Genomic DNA, 20340 nt, shown 5'->3' on the forward strand with positions numbered 1-20340 from the left:
AAGGTGTTAGCAGGGCTGTGTTCTCCCCGTGAGCACTAGGGGAGAATCTGTTCCTTGCCTCTTTCAGTTTCTGGTGGATGTCCCCATTTCTTGACTTGTGTCCAGGTCACCCTGATCTTCACGGCCAGCATCTTCACTTGTCTCTCTGCTGCACTGTCATGTCATCTTCTCCTCGGGGTGTGTGTGCATGTGTGAAACCTCCCTCTGCCTCCCTCTCACGAGGATACATGTGATTGCATTTAGAGCCCACCCCGGGATAAACTGCTCCTCTCAACATCCTTAATTTAATCACATCTTTTGTCATATTAGGTAATGTTCATATCCCTCCAGGGATTTGGGAGTGAATATATCTTTTTTCAGGATCACCCTTTAACTCCCTGCAGCCTTTAATATGTTACGAGCAGAGGGCATCTCCAGGGTGAGGCAGGTGTTGTGAAGTGTTTCTCAAACCTTGGTGATAAACCAACCCTCCTTTCAGGACATTTCTGTAGGGTCAGTGTTCTGAAGAACACACTTTGGAAAATTTCACCAAGGGAAGATGAATCTCGGGGGAAAATGAAACCTGATCCATCCAGCTGCCCTTCCCTTCATAGATCTGGGTTATATTTTCCTAAGGAAGATGGCACTTTCCTTGCCTTAGGAGTTAATATCATTGCACAGAGAAAATATGAAAAAGAAATCAGCAATTTCACAGGGTCATCTAAGCCAGACTCCGCAGATGAAGTGTCTCTAGGGAACAGTGAAAATAGCATTGTATTAGGAGTTTCAAAACCTGGGTTGGATTCCTGGTCCTCTAATATACAAGCCTAAATGATGCTGAGGAAGTAATTAGACTTTTCTAAGCCTTGGTTTTCTCATCTGTGAAATGGGGATACCTACCTTGTCATATCCTGTGACTACCTTGTGCAAAAGCACTTTATTAAATATGAAACTTTATGCAATATAAATCATTATTTTTACTCTGGGAAACCCAAAGTTGAAAAAAAAAAATCTTGTCCTATACGAAGACGATGATGGTGAGGGTAGGTGATCTTCTCTGGAGGTCAAGTTGTTTTTGCTCAGTAAGAGACCATAGCAACATGACTATCCTTTTTTAAAATTTTTTAAATTTATTTATTTGGGGGAGTAATTAGGGTTATTTATTTTTAATGGAGGTACTGGGGATTGAACCTAGGACCTTGTACATGCTAGTCACATACTCTACCACTGAGCTATACCCTCCCCCAACTATCCTTTTTGATATCCTGTTATATATCCAATACTCGGCATCTAGTATGTTCTCAGTAAATGTGGGATGAGTGAAGTCTCCTTGCCTGGATCACTTCCCCCAAGTGTCAGTTTCAGAGACTCATGGACTCCTTGGGCTGAAAGGGCTCTTGAGATATCATCAAATGCTGATTGGGGAACTATCAAAGGCTGGCTACAGGAGAATCAGCTGGGAGCGCATTAAATACAGTTGCCAGGCACCACCCTGGGGATTCTGATTCAGTAGATCTGAAGTGGCACCTGGGAATCTGCATTTTTAACAAGTTTCCTGGGGGATGTTGATACCGCTTGTCCGTAAAACTGATTAAGCCTTTCCCAGTATCTTCATGCAGAACCACTCCAGAAGCATCACACTAGGTAGTCTATTTATTTTTAAAGATCTCCATGGATTTTTGCAACTTCCTTTCCTAGAAATGCCCTTTGTACCAAGTGGTCATATGAGAGAGCCACAACTCAGGGCATCTTAGTTCATTCACTCACTCATTCACTTATCTGTCCCTTCCTACAGGCATTTATTTTGCACCTACTGTGCACCTGTCACTGTGCTAATTTATTCCACTGCATCCCTTCTCAGGAGCTCCCTTGTCAACACGAACCCCATTTCTCTTTTTTTGACTTGAGTAAATAGAGATATAGGGAGACTCGCCTTTCTGCTTCACTGTTTGCTTTTCTCTTTTCCAGGGATTATCTTTAAAGTAAGAAGGAAGCTTTTCTTTCCTTGAATGATGAATCTTTTAATGCCTCAGAATCATGGATCAGACAGTTGGGAGGTGCCTCACAAGACCCAGTCCTCGAAGAGGTAAGGAACCATCGTCCCCCCTTCCCCATTTACACATAAACTGAGTAGAAGTTAGGAACACCGGATGATTTTCCCAGCAGCCGATTCAAGAAATGTGGGGCTTAGAGCTCCTGTCTCTCCTCCTTTTATTTCTTAAAATAATGTTTATTCAGAACTCTTCATTCTGAAATAATATATGTGGAAGCAATATTCTCCCCCCACAAAAAAAAATTCTACCTTTCGTCTATTCATCTGGCTGGCTTGGGGAGCGGGCCTTTTCTTCTGCAGGGCTCATAATTACTTATTGACATCTGATATGTGCCAGTGTTGGCTTATAAGTAAATATCCCATGCCCCCAAACTGAGCCAGCCGATAAAGGGTGGATGAGTAAACTGTTAGTTGTACTTTATTTTCCTAGGCTGCAGTGTGGCCTTGAGTTTTCTTCAGAGTCTCTCTAGCCCCAGAGGGTGACAGTGCCTCCCCATGAGCCCCGCTTCTCCTGTCTTTTTGGGTCTCTCTTCTAAGGATGCTCCGTTCGTTTGTCACCAGCGGTCTCCAATGTCAGTGGGGAGGCAGGTCTCCAGGCAGATCTAAAACCTGCCATGGGATCTGCTGGAGTTGGGGTGTAGCAGCTGGTACTCAGCTCAAGTTTCACAGGGTCCAGGATGGTGCTGCCCTCCTGTGGCAAGTCATGTCCTACCAGGAGCGAGGAGGGATGAACCCATATCTCTGACCTGCATGTCAGGCGATCAGGCTAATCAAGAAGTGATCTTTTTCATTTTAAACAAAGTTCTGCCATCTCTTGTTGGTTTCTCTGTTTTTTTAAGGGTTTCTAGACAGAGGTGCTGCCTTCCTCTGCTCACGTCGATCCAGAGGTCAACAGAAGGCATGTGTAGGCGCTAGAGAAGGCCTCAGGGCCATGAGCTGGGGACTCAAGTCCTGGGCTGGATTGTGGGAATAGGATGGTGATGAGCCCCATAAGGGCAATGGGAATCTTGAGAGTTGTATTTTTTGGGCCAAACTTATATGCCTGGTGGCCCCAAGGAAAGGGCAAGATACTCTACTTTTTGGGGGGAGGAGGTGCCTAGGGAGCACGCAGAAGACACTCTGGACTTGGTGAGAGTGCTAGTCTTTTTTTCCTTTCTTTCTTTCTTTTAAATTGTTGATTTTTTATCACTTATATCATGACTTTGCACTCCTTTTTCTGGGATTGTGATCATTCAAAATGGCCCCTTAATGCTGTTAGCAGTGAAATCTGAAGTCCAAAGGATCTGAATAAATTAACTTTGAAGGAGAACAAGTAGTACTAATTATGAAATGTGCCAAATTCCCACCTTTTCTCTCTTTTCCCCTACTCTGTCTTCACCCAGTTGGTCCAAAGCACTTTAAAGGTGATAAAACTGTTTTGTGTACAAATATACAAGGCCATCATCTTCTCCCCCTCCCCAGCCCAGCGTCATCCTCCACCACCTTCCCTTATCCCAAGAGAGTCTAGATTGGGAACGTTTTGCTTTCTTTGCAAAACTTGTGAATTTAGGACCAGCCCAGCAGCAGATCAGCCCCTCCCCTCCCCCATCCTCCCCGTGGGAGTGTTCAAGGGCTATTTGCATATGTCCTGAGAAGGGGAGTCCTGGGAAGCCACCCGTTATCAGCTGTCACGGCCACCCTTCCAGGATAACTGGAGTGAAAGGACATGCCTCATTGTGTCTTGGCTTGGAATGTATTCTGATGCCGGGAAATGTGGGGTGGAAGGCCAAAGTGTAGGGCAGAAGGAAGACAGATGAACGGTTAATGAGGGCTGAAGTGGCAGATTGAGAGAGAGCACAAACACAATAGACAGAGCAACGGATTGATGGATTGGACCAGGAGATGTAAATAGGATAGTTTATCTAAGCTGTTTAGAGTCTCTCCTTCTTATCTATCCATCTATTTATCTATCTACGGGAAGCAGGGGCTGATAGGGGTACAGATAGATAACGCGAGTGAGATGGATTTGTGGCAGGCGCGGAGCCTCCGGGCATCCCAGACTTCAGGACAGCAAAGGGGGTTCAGGACCTGGAGGACAGGTGACAGGCACTTTCCTGGAGGATTCCTTCCCCTCCTGTGCCCCAAATAAAAACACGATGAGTGCGCGGACAGAGAGGGTCCCTCAGGCGGCGGCGCAGGGACCGCTCACCGCCTTCCTGCTCCGGACCCCTCTGCTGACAGTGTGCAGGTGCTCTCCTCTCGGACCCCAGAGCGGACAGCCGCCCATCTGAGGGGGAGGCTGGGAGAGCACTGCCTGGTGCCGGCATACGTTTTCATCCCAAAGCCTTGCTTTAAATTCCAGTCAGGCTTCCAGTCTCGCAACAACAGGGGAAAGGAAGAGGAGAAAAAAAAAGAGAAGGAAAGCTAACAGGGCTCCGGCTGTTCCGGAAAGCTGTCAGCTGTCAGGTCTGCTCAACTGACAACCCGGAGCCCTGGGAGCCCAGCCCCCAGAGAGGGGAGGGCTGGCCTGGGGGTGGGGTGGGGCGTTGTTGCTGCTTGCCAACCGCAGGATGAGCTTCCCTCCCTACCCTGCCCTCCCTCTGGGGTCAGGCAGGGCCCTGAGCTAACCAGCAAGCTTCCCAGAGGGGCTGGGGAGTGCGGTGGGTGTGTCCTCTGGCCCACCAGTCACCCCGGGGAAGAAGGCGCCGCAGGGTCCAAGGGGGCTGCGGAGAAGTCAGGCCCTCTCAGAACACCCCTCCCTTGTTAGGCTGGGGCGGGTTCTTTAGGGCGAGGGAGGGGGTGGCAGTGGAGGCGAAGCTCAGAGATTTCCAGAGCTGACTCTAGGCACGCAGGTGCCGTGGAACCCACTTTGGTCCATGTCACATTGGGATTGAGTATCTTCCGGCTAGCTAGCTGGCAGCCACTCTTGGGACAAGCTGGCCCTCCCTCGCCGCATCTCCACACGCTGGCTTCCAGGATCTCCTCCTCCTGTTCTCTCTGCCGGACTCAGATTCCTAGGTTTGAAATTTCTGTGAACCTCAAGATCGCCTTTTCAGGGCAGACTCTTGTGCCAGGTGGTAAAACATAACTGGGCTCGATTCCAGTCCTCACCGCCCAGTGACTTTGTGACCTTCATCCAAGACCCTACTACTTACTGTGTAACCTTGATTTCAGTGCCCCCTACAAACCCTGTGACCTGGCCTCGAGTCCCATCCCCACTTTCTATTGTCTGTGTGACCTCGATTCTAGTCCTGACTGCTTGTTATGAGACCTTCATCCTAGTCTGACCTACTTACTGTGACCTTCATCCTAGCCCTCACTGCTTATTCACCATAACCTTCATCCTAGGCCCCACTACTGACTGACTGTGACCTTGAGTCCAGTCCCCACTATTTACTGTATGACCTTGATTCCAGTCCTCACTGCTTACTCACTGTGACCTTCATCCTAGATCCCACTGTTTATTCATTGTGACCTTCATCCTTGGCCCCATACTGACTGATTATGACCTTGACTCCAGTCCCCACTATTTTCTGTATGACCTTGACTCCAGTCTCCACTGCTTACTCACTGTGACCTTCGTCCTAGATCCCACTACCTACTTACACGTGATTTTGAACAAATAAGCCTTATCCCTAAGAGGGAGATAATCTCTAATCCACTGATCAAACAAAGTGCACATACAGAGACAATTCATAAACTATAGGCGTCTGTAAGACATTATTCTTCCCTGATTTATCTTGGTTCCCCTGACAGCCCCTGGCACAAAGACTTACACAGAGTAGGCACTCAATAATAGTCAAATGAATGAATAAATCAATGGATGAGGGGATGTAGTAGAGAAATGTTTCCTGGAGCATCTGTGCCCACTACAGCTTTAGACTCGGGAGCTCTGGGATGGGACCTGGGAGTCCAGCCTTCACAGGTCGTCAGTGTTTCAAAACTGGCAAGTTTCTCTTCTAAGCAAGGAAGAAGCAGAGGGCCAATAACCAGGTTTTGTGATTTTTTTTTTTAAGCATATAGACTATGACATTGTTGAATCCCCAGCACATAGCACAGTGCCTGAAAAAAAAAGATTGACGCTCAGCACAACGTTTTATAGCTTGAGGGTTACAGTCAAGGTTTTGGTAGAAAGCCGGTTACTGAAGTTTCATTGATGATTGAACATTCGTCCCTACCCTCAAAACAATCACATGCAGAGATAGTTTTAAGACATGGCTACAGTGCACCCAGAGACATACACAGGGACATCACTCCAAGAGGGCTAATGTCTGGCAAGGCCAGGCGGGGCTGGGCTGGGGTGAGGCAGGCGAGGTACCTGGGACACCAGATTTAAGTAGGCGGTACTCTCATTTCTGTGGAAGTGCCTCCTTGGATTGTGTGCCTTTGGGGCCCTGCCCGCCTTACCCTAGGTCTGGCCTTGAGGTAAGGAGAAGGGTTAGAGGGGGCTTCTGGAAAGAGTCATTAGGTCTGAAAAGATGAATAGATGGTGGTTTTCCAGGGGTCTCTGAGGAAGGAAGTTACTTCAGAAAGAGGGAAGAGCAGAGAGGTGTGACAGCCACGATGGTGCAGGTAGAGGTTACCTGCCCGTGGAGAGGGCAGGGGCGTAGATTAAACGTAGAAAGTTGGGAGACCTGAGGAACACAGCATGGCGGGGTCTTGCCAACCGCGTTAAGGACCTTGGAATTGACTTTGCTGGCTATGAGAGCCGGAGAGTAACATGGTACATTTATGCTTGAAACAGAACATTCTGGTCAATCTCTAGACACTGTGCTGTCCAGTTCATAGATCTTATGAACCACAAATGCGAGCCATATGTGTTACTTTAAATTTGCTAGTAGCCATATTAAAAAAGGACCGGGGAAAGGAAAAACTAATTTGAATAATATATTTTATTTGACTTGATATATTCAAATACAATCATTATAACCATTTTAACATGTAATCAATATTAAACAATATTAATGAGACATTTTATATTCCTTTTTATTGTACTAAGTCCTCAGAATCCAGTGTGAATTCATGCTTATAGCACATCTCAATTCAGTCTAGCCACCTCTTAAGTGCTCAATAGCCCCACGTGGCTGAAGGCTGCAGTACTGAACAATGCCCATCTAGAGGATGGAATGTAGATGCTAAGAAATAAAGGTGGGGTTTTACAAGGTTCAAGGGAAGAAGATAAATTTCTAAACTAGTATGTTGGTAGTGCGAATGGAGAGAAGGCGATAAGATTGTCAAGTGGCCTAGCTTCTCCTAGCTACTTGGTTTGTGAAATCTGGACACAGCATTTACCTCCCTGGGTGATGTAAAGATTCTTTGAGGTGCCGTATGTAACACATCAGCCCAGGCTGGCAGGCAAAGTATGCTCAGCCAGCATTGTCCCCACTACCCGAGCTGTTTGCTCTCTCCAGGAACAAGAATGGACATCTGACTTGGATAAGGTGGGGCTTAAGGCACTGGGATGATACAGTACCAGGCATAGACTGTGATCACTAAAAGAAATTGCTGCATGGAAGCCCCACCACACCTTCCTGGGTGTCTCCCTGGCTATCGCTCAGGTGATGGGAAGTTAGTACCTGACTGTCGTGGGGAAGCTGGAAGAGTACATGAAGCCAGTCCAGGAGAGGCAGAAAAGCAGAATTGCTGACAGTCCAGGCAGCAGCCACTCTGACGATCAGCAGCCAGCAGTTGGCAGCAGCTCCAGATGATTGAGAACTGAACAGCTTAATTGGAAGAGCACGAGCATTGTGGAGTGCCAGGCTGGCACGGCCAAGTGCAAGAATATTTCCCCAGAGCCCTCCTTCCCTGCCTTAGGCTGCTCTTGGGGAATGCCCCCAGCCAAACCCTTGTGTACAGATCAACAGCTCCTTGGAATTTAAATACAGAAATCTTTTCCAAGTAGATGCAGGACACGGCCCTCCAGATGGAATTGCTTGTTGCTTAATATTGAGGAAAGAGGCTGGGGGTAGGAGGGAGGGAAGATAAGCCATTTTCTACTCCATGAGAACTCCATCTCCACATGGGGTGTCCAAAGAGTAAGACAGAGGCTACAAGTAAACCTTAGCTGCATTAAGACCCTTCTGATCATGCCTACCTCATCTTTCCACCAAGGTAACTTTCAGATGTATATTTGTTCAAAATGATAATTTTGGTCAGCTGAAGTCATTGGGAGGGTGCTGAGAATTTTCAAAAGTTACCAAGTAATTAATGCCTAGAATTGGAGAGGACTACAGTCCAGGTTCCCTTGGGTTCCCTCTGACGCACATTAATTTGCTTATCTCTGTATTAGTCAGCATAAGCCAACTGTTGTAACAAACAGCCCCCAAATCCTCCTGGGATAACACAAGTGATTGTGTAACAGTCTGATTTAGAGGAGCAGCTCTCCTGGAAAGCTTTCTTCCAAGCAGATGTGCAAGGGCCCTCATACCTTACGTCTCCTGGCTCTAACCTTCAGTCCTCAGAACCCTTTCCTATCTTCTCAGAAGAGAGAAAAGGAAAAGGAGAATTGCATTTGGGAGCGTCCATGGGCCAGGCGTGGGGAGGAGGCACATCATCTCTGCCCAGTTCCTTTGTCCAGAGGTCAGGCACATGCACTTAACTTCAGGAGGCTGGCATATACAGACTATCTCTGTGTGAAGGAAAAATAGGAAAAATGCTTGCTGAACATCTAGTTGATCTTTGCCACAGTCGTTCTCTCTCTCTGTTTCTCTCTCTCTCTTTTTTTCCTCTCTCTCTATGATGAGAACAAGATGGACTGTTTTGGGCTCTGACTTGACCCTGGAGGTTTGAGAGTCAGGAGACTGCAGGAAAGGGGCAACATTAATTAGAGGGTGAAGCTCTGAAGTTTCAAGGTGATCATTAATCAGCATAATGTCATGGTGAAGAAGTTGTAATGCCAAACTAAATTTTCTCTCTGTACTCCAAACCTATTTCATCAGTTTCTAAGCCAAATAAAGGTGCTGCCACCTGAGTGCCACCAGAGTGGAGGGCTATCGCGTGACTAATTGGCACCACATTGTCATCCATGGGTCTAGGTACTTTCTCTGTAAATATCTTTGCCACAAACATTTTTACTGTGTAATTAATTGGCTATAAAGCATTTTTGCCATGAAAGATAAAATAACCGGTCGATAGTTTTTAGTTTGACAGTTTGGTTTCCACTGGTTGAAATGAATTAGACTTTCTTCTAGTTAGTGACTTTTTTGATGGCTTTATCCAGCTGTCAGATGACAGTGATTCACCCCAAGAGTTGATTACTTATTTGGAAACACACTACATTGGAGGAGAAAGAAGCCAAGGGCCTCGAAGGCACAGAGTTGAACCCACATTTCCCTTAGAACTTTGGAAGGTCCATGAAGGGACAAGTGACAAAATGCAAAGGACAGACAACAGTGCAGAGGCTTTCCCAGCACGATACAAAGCTTGGTTACAAACATGTATCCTAGTATTTGGAAACTGATACCTCTTTTAATGAAGGAAGAAATTTAAGCAAAAAAGAAAAGCCACAATGCTGAGCAAGGAGACAAATCAACAAGCAAATAAATACATAAAGCCATGAATGAAAGACTTGGAAGTCAAGTGCTTAGGTACGATACACAAAGTAAAATCAGTTGTCTGCGCAGCATTGCCACGAATCTACACCCATTTAAAATGTATTCAAAGATTTTGTATTTTGCAATAGAGTCTTCCTAGTTTTGTGATGCCTTTTTTTGTGTTTCATTATGTCCTCCTTTAATTTTTGTTATTTTATCTTTCGTGGCAAAATTGGCTTATGGCCAATTAGGTATGTGATGAAAATGTTTGCAGCAAAAATGCTTATGTTGAAAATACCTAACATGGTCACTCATGGCCCCCATTTGCCAGCCAAGCTTAGCAGATCTTTTGTGGTGCTGTTTTCTTTTTGCTTTAAAATGCAACCCTGAATGTCCAGAATAAGCAAACTATATCTGCACAGGTGTGGAGATTCCTGTCTGGTAAGACACTGTGAAAGGCAGGCAGTGGTCCTGATAACAGAGATGGTCTTTGTAACAGATGCTGTTATGTGGCACATGCCCCCTTAGGGTTGATGCACATGCCCCCTGGGTTCTTGGAACACTGACTGCTGACTGCTCACAGTTCACAGCTACGCCTCTCACTCGGAACTGCCTTGACCACAGTTATGCCTCCTCCCATGCGTAACACCTTCCACAGAGTCTATGGCTAATGATGGCCTGCTTGGAGATATTAAAGGCTAGCTCTCTTATCTCAATCTGGCATAGCTCTGAAGGCCCATTCGAGCTCCAAAACTCCCCATAGAGTCTGCTTAGGTCTCTGTTACAACTTCATTACAAGTCAGCTGCTGCTTCTGCCCAGACTTTCCGTCTTCACTTCCTTACCTGTGTCCCCCTCAGGAACTCACCCCATTAAAGCTTCTGCATGCAACTTCTCATCTAAGAATTCACTGACACAGAAAGTGGTTTTAGGAAGCTTTTGAAAGGGGATTTTGGAGTTGGGTCAGTCATTGGCTGTCTGGCAATGCCAACCCCATCACTCATAGTAGGTAGAGAGAGCTTGCCCCTGAGATGCTGTAGCAGTGAAGTTGTTAAAATTCGGGAAGTTTCTGTGCAATTGTTGAAACAGTCACCAGCAGTAGACTGATATGGGTTATCTGTAGAAGGGGATGATACATGCCCTGGTGCAGTATTTCTCATGATTGAAGGGATAAAGGAAATGTAATTATAAGGACCATGGAATTGGGTGGCTGTTGCTGAGCACCATTGATTTCTGAAAGATAAATAATGACAGGCTCAGATGATTAATCACCATTTCAAGACAGAATATGAAGCTGGAGGGCCTCCTAACAGCATTTAGGGAAACCCTGGTCTCCTGCAACCAAAGTACATACCAAGAGAATAGAAAGCTAGGCCCAGGACTTAATCATTAAAGTGGTAGAGCTTCAGGTAGGATTGAATTCTCAGCCTCTGTAAGTCCCTGTGGCAAGCACAGGGCACTAATGGGGAAGGAACAGGATGCTGGCACTTGCAATGGGCCGAGTGGATGCCGTTAAGGACCTTGACTTGCTGGGCCTTCAGAAGTCCGCCCCTCCGTTAGAAGATAGTGTCCCAGCCCTTGCTTGAAGATGGTGCAGAGACCTCAAATGAGGCATGTACTTTGTAAGACAACGCTTGGCTGCTTTAGGATCCTCACACCACCCCTCTTGGCAACCAATCCAATAAGGAAGATTGAATCTCAGTAAAGCAGGCTAGACAAAGGCTGAGCCTGCTATGGAAGGAGGAGGGGGATACATCAAAGGAACTGCAAGGCCTGGCTAATGTGTGCTCATGGTAGCTGGTAGCACGTGTGTGGGGCTGAAACCTGGAGTCCTGGGTCAAGAGGGGCAGAACATACGGTTGGATAACCAAGAGGTTATCAGTATAGGAACAGTCTTCTTTTTCATGATTTGACACCCTGGCAGGCACCGAGGAGATAACACCACTCTGTTGCTAGAAGGGCTGTTAGGATCTGGAAAAAGCCAAGATCCACACATCGTGAAGTAGAAATGCTAGACCTGCTGTGGAGGATGGTGAAAGAATAGATCGAAAGTTTCAAAATATTTGGCACACCAGACTGCATATACTGCGTAAGGCTGGAAACCCACCAGTTCAGTATGTTCCATGGGAGGGCCCGAAGGGCACCCCAAGTGTCATGCCAGGAAGGAATACGCTGGTGAAAGCTGGGTCAGCTCCGTGGTGACTGTTCTCTGGGGGTCCAGGCTGATGATGGCAGAGGCTGATTTAGAATTTGGCTTCCAATAGACTGATTAGATCTCCAAAAAATAAAGGTCCAAGTGTTGGCACTCAACCCTCAGAAGCAAGGTAGTTGCAGTTACTGTGATGAAGCGAAGTGGCCGTAGGTACCACATTATGTGGCAAAACCCAAGTGGCATTTGGGGTGAGCTGGAGGAGGACTCTAACCTCCAAAGAACTGTGGAGATATTAATGGGAACTTGGTGTTTCCAGAGGTAAGTTAGGGGATAATTAAGTAAAGAGGGAACTTCTTAGTTTACGCAAGCAAATAGTACCAAGGATGGATGATGATAAGGAAGAGGGAAGCCTCGCAAATTAAAATTCATGTTACTTTGCAGTCTCAGCTTCCCCACGTGGGTTTTACAGATGCTATTAAAAACCTTAGACTAATGTCAGGTACGGATTATTATTTTTTTTGTCATTGATATGTCTTGATTTATACAATAAAGCATTAATTATTTCACTGCTCAGAAAGAAAAAAAATTCATGTTACTTTGTCAGGTTCTCAGACTTGAGTCAGTCCTCAGACCTGAAAGACCGAGGGCGGAAGGAGATGCTGGCTTCTGTGAAGAAGAATCCTGCAACTCTATAGCAGTTTATTCAGTTGAAATTCCTCTAGTCATTCTCCTAAGGGACTATATAGCGATTTACTTAAGTGATGTGCATTTGGTAAAAGGGAATAGCCAAACTTTTCAATGATTGTTAAACACGGAGTCAGAATTGACGGTGGTACCTGATATGCCAAAATAGCCTTGTTGGACCTAGAACTCAATTTGGGGAGTATCACCATATAGTGCTGCTGTCCAGGGCAGAAGACACATGAAATTTTGGAATCCTTGGTCTGGCTCGCAGTGGGTCTGCTGGGTTCATGGATGCACCTGATGGTCATTTGCTGGTATAATTGGAAATGACATACTCAGTATTTGGTAGAAACCCTTGGAGTTGGCATTTGTTCCTTAATCTGTGGGGTAAGAAATATCATAGCAGTGATAGCTGGATGGAAGCCTCTGCAACTTTCACCCAAGCCAAGACAGTAAATAAAACGATAATATTGCAACCTGGGGAGAAGAGTAAACATTAGTGCTACCTTCAGAGATGTAAAGAATGCAAAGGTGGTGGTCTGTGATGAATCCCCATTCAATTTAATAGAAGGGTCCATACAAAAATGGAATGAATTGTGACCAAATGGTTCATTATTGCAGACTTAATCAAATGGTGGCCCCAGGTGCAGCTGCTGTGCCAGATGTGGTTTTACTGAAGCATGCATGCCTCCAGTATGTGTTATGTGGCCATTGATCTGGTGAGTACATTCTTTTCCATCCCTATAGGAAAAGAGGATCAGATGCAGTTTATATTTTTGTGAGGTGGACAAGGGTATACAATTATGGTCTTGTCTCAGGTTATGTTAACACTTTGACCCTCAGGTATAATATTGCTAGAAGGCAGGTGAAGTGTCTGACATCCCACAGGACATCGCACTGGCCCACTATATTGACAATGTTATGCTAATTGGACCAGATAAGCAAGAAGTACCAGCTGTGTTGAAAGCCTTGGCAAAACAGATGCGCTCCAGAGGGTGGAGATGAACGCTTCAGAACCCCAGCACATTACTGAACTGTTTAGGGATCCAAAGTTCTGAAGAAAGCTCGACCTTTTCAGGTTCTAGAGGGACCATATTCTGTACCTGGCAACACTGCTCTGACCCATGTATTGGGGAATATTAAAGGTTGTGAACTTTGAGTAGTGTCTCAAGCAGGAAAGCTCAGCGGAAGGACTAGGCTGCAGTAAAGTGGTCTTGACATTTGAACCATATGACCAGGAGACACTATAGGGCTGATAGTATCTGTGTGAATAGAGTTTATGGAAAGCCCCAATGGAAGAATTGCAATGTAGACCTATGGGGTTCTGAGTAAGGTCCCTGCCATCTGCAACAGAGGACTATCACCATCAGGACTCAGTGACTGACGTGCTAGTCGGCCTGGTAAGTACAGAGCTTCTGACTATGAGAGACCAAGGACGTTGTGGCCGCAGTATCCATCGTGAGCTGCGTTCAGTCAAAGCCACCAAGTCGTAAGGTGAGGCTTTCCAGCAGCAATCCATTCTAAGATGGATATAGTGCATCCAAGATGGGAACAAGCAGGGCTAGAGAGCTAATAAGCTAACCAAGCAGGTGGCCCAGAGCCAAATGCCATCCATCAGAGTTGTGTCAGTGTATCTCCCACAGCTCACATCCGTAGCCTAACGGGAGGCCTTTATGACCAGATAACAGGGAAGTAGAAAGGCCAAGCTTTATTTATAGGGTGGCAACGATGGGCAGTGTTGAGGGGACATCCTCTAGGTGGGAAGAATTGTGATATTAGGTGCCATTGCTCAGTAACTATGTGTAGAAAGAGAAGTGGCCTGAGGGAAGAGTAGAGAGAAACTCATGGGCAGTAGTGAGTGGCATGGTTGGTTGGTCCAGGGTCTGGAAGGAGAAAGATTGGGAAGTCAGAGACAAAGAGGTCTGGGAAAAGGCATATTGGATAATCTACGGAAGTGGTCGGGAAGTGTGAAGGTTTTTGAACTGCATGTTAATGCTCAGCAGAGAACTTCTGCTGTGGAAGAGATACTGAACAATGAGACAGCATGACTTGGTCAGCTGGTGAAAGCCATTGGACACTCTGGTGCTGGCACAATGGATGCGTGAACCAGACAGTCACGGCAACAGGCGTGAATGCTAAGCATGGGTTTCCATTCTTTAAGGCTGATCCAGTTACTGCTTCTGCTGAATGGGCCTTGGAGACAGCTGAGAGCTTTGGAGATGAGCTAAGAACTTTGAACAAACAGTCTAGATTATCGATTATTCTCACATTTATAGTGTGTTAGCTTTTGGATACCTTTGTGTGCCCACAAATAGTGCTGTGAGTGATATATTTCTCTGTAAGCCAATCTGACTCTGCAGTAAAACAGTTTTCTCAAGTGCTCCCGGTAAGATCATAAAGAAAGCCTTTTGCCTTCGTAGGAAGCAGCAAACGCAAGACTGTGTCTTGACAGCAAGAGCAAGAATGCACCGGCTAAAGAAGAGTCATTAAGAATAAAGGCTGTACTAAAACTACACTTGAAGATGTTACACCCTTGTAAATAAAAAAATTCTAAGGAATCCACCAAAAAATTTTAGAGCTTATTCAGCAAGGTTGCAGGAGACAAGATGAATATATGAAAATCAATTGTAGTTCTATACACAAATAATGAACAATCCAAAACTGAAATTAAGGAAACAATTTCATTTATAATAGCATCCAAAAATAAAATACTTAGGAATAAATCTAGCAGAAGAAGTGTAAGACTTTTAAGGCCAAAAACTCCAAAATACCATCAAAAGAAATTAACGATTTAAATGGAAATGCGTTCCATGTTTGTAGATCAGAAGACTTAATATTAAGGTGGCAATAACTCCCCAAATTGATTTACAGATTCGACACAATCCCCATTCAATTTCAGCTGCATTTTTTTTGCAGAAAATGACAAGTTGAACCTCAAAAACCCCAGAATAGTCATAACATCTTGACAAAGAAAAAGTTGGAGGACACACGTTTCCTGACTCCCAAATTTACCACAAGGCTACAGATACTACAAATAAACACCAGCATGAAGATAGACATACAGACCAGTCAAATAGAATTGAGGGTTTAGAAATCAAGCCATACTTTTATGGTCAGTCCATTTTTAACATGCGTGCCAAGACAAATCCATGGGGGAAGAAACATCTTTTCAACAAGTGGTGGGACAACTGGATATCCACATACAAAAGAATAAAGTTGGACCCCTATCTCACACTATATATGAAAATTAACTCAAAATGGATCAGAGGTCTAAATGTAATAGCTAAAATTATAAGACACTTAGAAGAAAACACAGGCATCAATCTAGGTGACCTTAGGTTAGGCAGTGGATTTTTAGGTAGCAACAAAACAGCAAAAGAAAAAAGATAAATTGGACTTCATCAAAATTTTAAACTTTGTGCTTCAAAAGATACTATCAAGAAAGTGAAAAGAAAATCATACATATTGTATGATTCCATTTATATGTAATGTTCAGAATAGGCAAATCCATAGAAACTTAAAAGAGATTAGTGGTTGCCAAGGGCTGGGGGTCAGGGAGGAATGGAGAGTGACTACTAATGGATACAGGATTTCTTTCTTGGGTCACGTAAATGTTCTGGCATTGGAGAGCAATGATCGATGCACAACTTTTGGAATAAGAACTATTGTACTGTACACTTTAGAGGGGTGAACTTTATGGCATGCGAATTATATCTCACTAAAGCTGTTATTTTCCAAAGAAGGAAGAGCAGGAGGATGGACGTGGAATGTGAACATTAGGCTGATTCGCAACTGAGTCTATGAATATGCGTCTAGACTTCTGCTGCTCCCACTTCTTAGAACGCTTCCCCACCTTTCTGCCTATCCATGTCTTCTACTTCTAATGTAAACTCTGCCTGGCTCATGACTGTATCTAAAAGCATTACGGTAGTACTATGCCCTGGTTGCCCATCAAGGAATTCAGCTAGGAATCGACTGCAGTCGGTACTTGCTAGAAGTGCACGTAAGAGGTGCTATTTGAAAGAGACAGTCTAATGGGCATGTTAACCAGCCATTCTCTCTGCTGCTCCAAGCTGTCACTGTAATAAATTATATCATCAGAAACAACCTGGGTACCTGGGCCACATGACCTAGCCCGGGCACAGGCGTTTTGGTGATGAGCCATATTACCATATTCTCTGCTTTTTTTTTTCTTTTTTTAGAGGATCTATATAAGAAATATCTGTGTGAATGGCTTATCTATGTCTGCCACAAACCTACAATTGAAAACCTTTTGTATTAGATTACCTAATGACCCTTATGTAAGGGCCTGGATGATACATTTCTCTGTTTCCAGGAAGAAGTTTGCTTCTGCAGGCGAGTGGTATAAATATTTCTTTTTCCTTTCCTTCACTTCTCTTCTAAATATAGGAACTACTGAATGCGATAAAAATAACCCCCACTTACTGATCATGTACTGTGAGCCTACCCCTGCCCGTTACATGCTATGCTTTATTTGACCATCACAGCATCCTATGACAGCCACACAGGTATTGCTCCTTTTTCACAGATGTGCAAACTGAAAGAGATTAAATGACACATCCCGCCTCTAACAATTGTTAAGTGACAGAGGTGGGGATTTGAAGCCAAGCAGCCTGACACCAGAAAGCATGCTAAGTCCAGCTTCTGTTTCACTTAGCTGTATAGCCACCCCCAAGTTTCATAATATAAGTCATCTGCAAAGGTTTTTGACTTAAGGGAGTCTACATACTAAATACATGTTTGTTTAATTCCCCGTGTCTCCTCTCTGAAAACTCTCAACAAATAACGTTGATTCATTCCTCCAAGTTTGTGATCCTTGGAAGAATGACCCTACATAAATTCTGGTGGCTGTTTTTATTAATGATGCAAAGGTAGTCATCGCACAGGCTGCAGGAGAGGGGGACAGAACTGAAAACAGAAGTAATTCATTTTTTTTTCTTAGATTAGGTACCTAGAGGTGGTATGGCACCTTAGCAGTCTAAAGTCAGGGGCCTCTGGGTGCTTGGACCTTGCTGCTGCGAATTTAATCATCTCATCTGATGTATGTTTCTGTAGAGTGACAGAAACTCCCGGTCCCACTTCGGAACAGATTTACTCTGATCGGCTTGCGGGGAAAATATCTTTACTCAACCAGCATGATTCAGCTGGTCTGTGGGGCTGCTTGTCTGTAAACACATTCCCAGGCAAGCTAGCTCAGCCCACAGAATTTTGATTTGGTTGTTTCCTTTCTTTTTCCTCTGATTTCTCCTTTCTCTTCTTAGACTACTGGTACAGATGGGCCAGGCATCTGCCTCCCAGCTGGTTGAGAGGTTAAAGGCTAGCGGAGGGCCAAGATTTTCTTAAGTGAGGTCTTCACCTCCTGGCCAGACATCATCAACCTTTGGCTTCTTTAGCCCCTGTACTTCCCAGGAGGCTTCTGATTTTAGCATCCTGAGCACTGCAGGAAGATGACAGGCATCCTATCCAAGGACCATGCTCCTCCAAGGATGGTCTTCAGGCCAGCAGCAGAAGCATCACCTGGGAGCTTCTGACAAGTGCAGAATTGAGGCGCACCCAGACCTGCTGAAATCAACTCTGCAGGTAAATCACATGTACATTAAAGCCGGGAAGCCCTGATTTCAGAACACTCTCCCCTTAAGGGGAGAAGGCATCCCCTCTATCAAACAGATCGCCCATGGCAGTGCCTTGAGTGTGCCTCGGACTGCGACTGCGCAACAAGGTGCTGACATGGTGCCCAGGAGTTAGAAATAAAGGCGCCTGCAAGACGCAGTGTGCGCCTTCGTGGGGCTCTGCTGCTGTCACTGCTCTTTTCTGCCCTCTGAGAAAGAGGCACGCGTTACGTGGTAAATCTTTCCCTCATGAATATGTAAATCATCTGGAGACCTGGAGTATTGCTTCCTTAGTTATTAGAAGGTTCGCAACAAACGGCAGCAGCGTCTGGTCCAGGGAGTGATTTGCTTCCTTTCTGTGCTCCATCAGGACTTTGCACATCTCAGCCAGAAAATGCACCACTGTGATTTGTTTCTGCATTCCCACATTAGATTGTACAATTCTTCATGGCCCAGAAGAATACATAAAAGAAGGAAAGGAGGAGGAAAGGAAGGAGGGAGGGGGAAAGAAACGGGGTTCCGTTTTAGAGAATTGAAGGTACAGGTGTATTCTGGAAGTTGGAGAGGATGGAGCAGAAGTCTGCAGAGAAGTGAGTGTTCAGAAAGAGAAAGGAGAGACAAATCTTAGGGAGATGGGGATGAAGCTCTTGGGGTACAGATAAGGAGACATATCAGGAATTAAGGTCACTTAAATATAGGTGTGATGCCACCATGCGAATCCAGGTCTGTCTGACTTATGGCCTACGTGTCTCCTGAACCACACTGCTTTTAACATCATGAAAGGAGTGCACTAGAAGGTCCCCCAGTACCTGCATGGGAAACCCAACTCCCTCGTCCACAGAAGAGCAAACACCAGGGAAGTGGAGTGACTTGCCTGCAGTTACAGAGCTGGCTGGTGGCAGAACAAGAGACCAGAGAAAGACACGTGTGTACAGCCAGGCACCCGACCTGAATTTTCTAGCCTGTCCTTCCAGGTCTGGAGTGCAGGCCTTAGCGTTGTGTCTTGGGTGGCTCCTTTGGTCCATGCGCTCTTGCTTTTCTGCCGCAAGGAGCAAGGACTCTTAGTCCACAGAAGAGCATTGCCTCGTCGCTCTTCTCCGCTGCGATCCTGGACCGAGGTCACACACTTGCTATGGTGACCATGCAGCCTTAAGACCTTTGGAGGTTGGTGGTGCCCAGCTGCCCCTAGCCTTCACGGGGAACATGTTTTGCAGAAGTTACCAGATTTGTAAAGAAAATGTCAAGAAATTGGAGGCAGGATGTTGTAATTAAAAAAACATCGAGCTGAAAAAGTCATCGGGAAACTGGAAGGTTTATCCTTTTTCTCCAGCTCAGATGGAAACATGTCTACTCGGTGCTTAAAGCTTCTCAGGGGAGAAACTTTACTTTTTTTTTTTTTTCTTTCACTTGTTACAGCAACTGATTATTTTTGTAGAACCAACCGCAGCTAAAAATGCGGGCACACTCCTACCTCTCAGAAGTCCTTTTCTTCCTGGAAAATAGTCTTTTCTCCTCCACTCTCACACCCAAGCCCTGAACTGGGTCCTTGTCATCTCCTGCAACCCGGATGTCATTTACTCGCAGAGAGCTGTAGAGAAAGACCCAGATTAGGCTGCTGTTCGGAGCCCCACCGATAGATACAACCTTGGGAAAGTTCTCTCCACCCCTTCTTCCGCGTGTCGGAAATCAGTAGACTTGGACGACCTCTAAAAGCCTTCCATCTCCAAAAACCTAATCCTCTATTTTGCCAGCGGGTTGAACTTCTAAGATGTATTTCTTCCTAAGGGCATTTTAATTTTCATACAAAATATAATGGCGAGAAAAGATCTCTTTTATATGCAAGAGAACAGACTTACGTGATGAAATTACAGACATTGGAGGTGATATCTGGGGACAGGACACCAGGTTGGCAATGTATGTATTCCATCCACCCATACGGCAGCTCTGGCCCTCATGACCGCTATTTCCATATTTGTGAGGGGAAGCCAGGAACTGAACCTGAACTATTTCTGATAACCCAGTATTTGAAGCAGTCTTCAGTTATGTTTCTGGCTATGGATGCATGAGTCTGCATGATATTAGCAGCAGCAGGTTTTAAATATATTATGTCGTATTAGAGGTGTTAGTCTCGAGCATTAGGGCAGATTAGCATTTGATGTATTAGCTCTTTGGGGTTACAATTAAAAGTTGAATTTCAGATTGCTAATATTCAGTAATTGAATTGTGATTTGGCTCTTAATTCCAAAAGGCGTTCACCAGTATTGACAACCTAGTACTAATTAATTAATGGCAACTCTTTATTTGCAACCGTGTCTGAGAATAGGTAGCTCACA

General features: G+C 45.1%; 1 long non-coding RNA gene across 1 annotated transcript; it reads left to right on the plus strand.

Annotated features, from left to right (window-relative positions):
* The first annotated feature begins 1954 nt into the window (after window positions 1-1954).
* LOC107033116 (uncharacterized) lies at window positions 1955-14893 on the plus strand. The gene is made up of 3 exons (XR_004194478.2): window positions 1955-2065; window positions 12999-13096; window positions 14798-14893. It is a non-coding gene; the product is annotated as an uncharacterized lncRNA (long non-coding RNA).
* The last annotated feature ends 5447 nt before the right edge of the window (window positions 14894-20340 follow it).

Source organism: Vicugna pacos, chromosome 21 (assembly GCF_048564905.1).
Source record: "Vicugna pacos chromosome 21, VicPac4, whole genome shotgun sequence".
Classification (NCBI taxonomy): Eukaryota; Metazoa; Chordata; class Mammalia; order Artiodactyla; family Camelidae; genus Vicugna; species Vicugna pacos.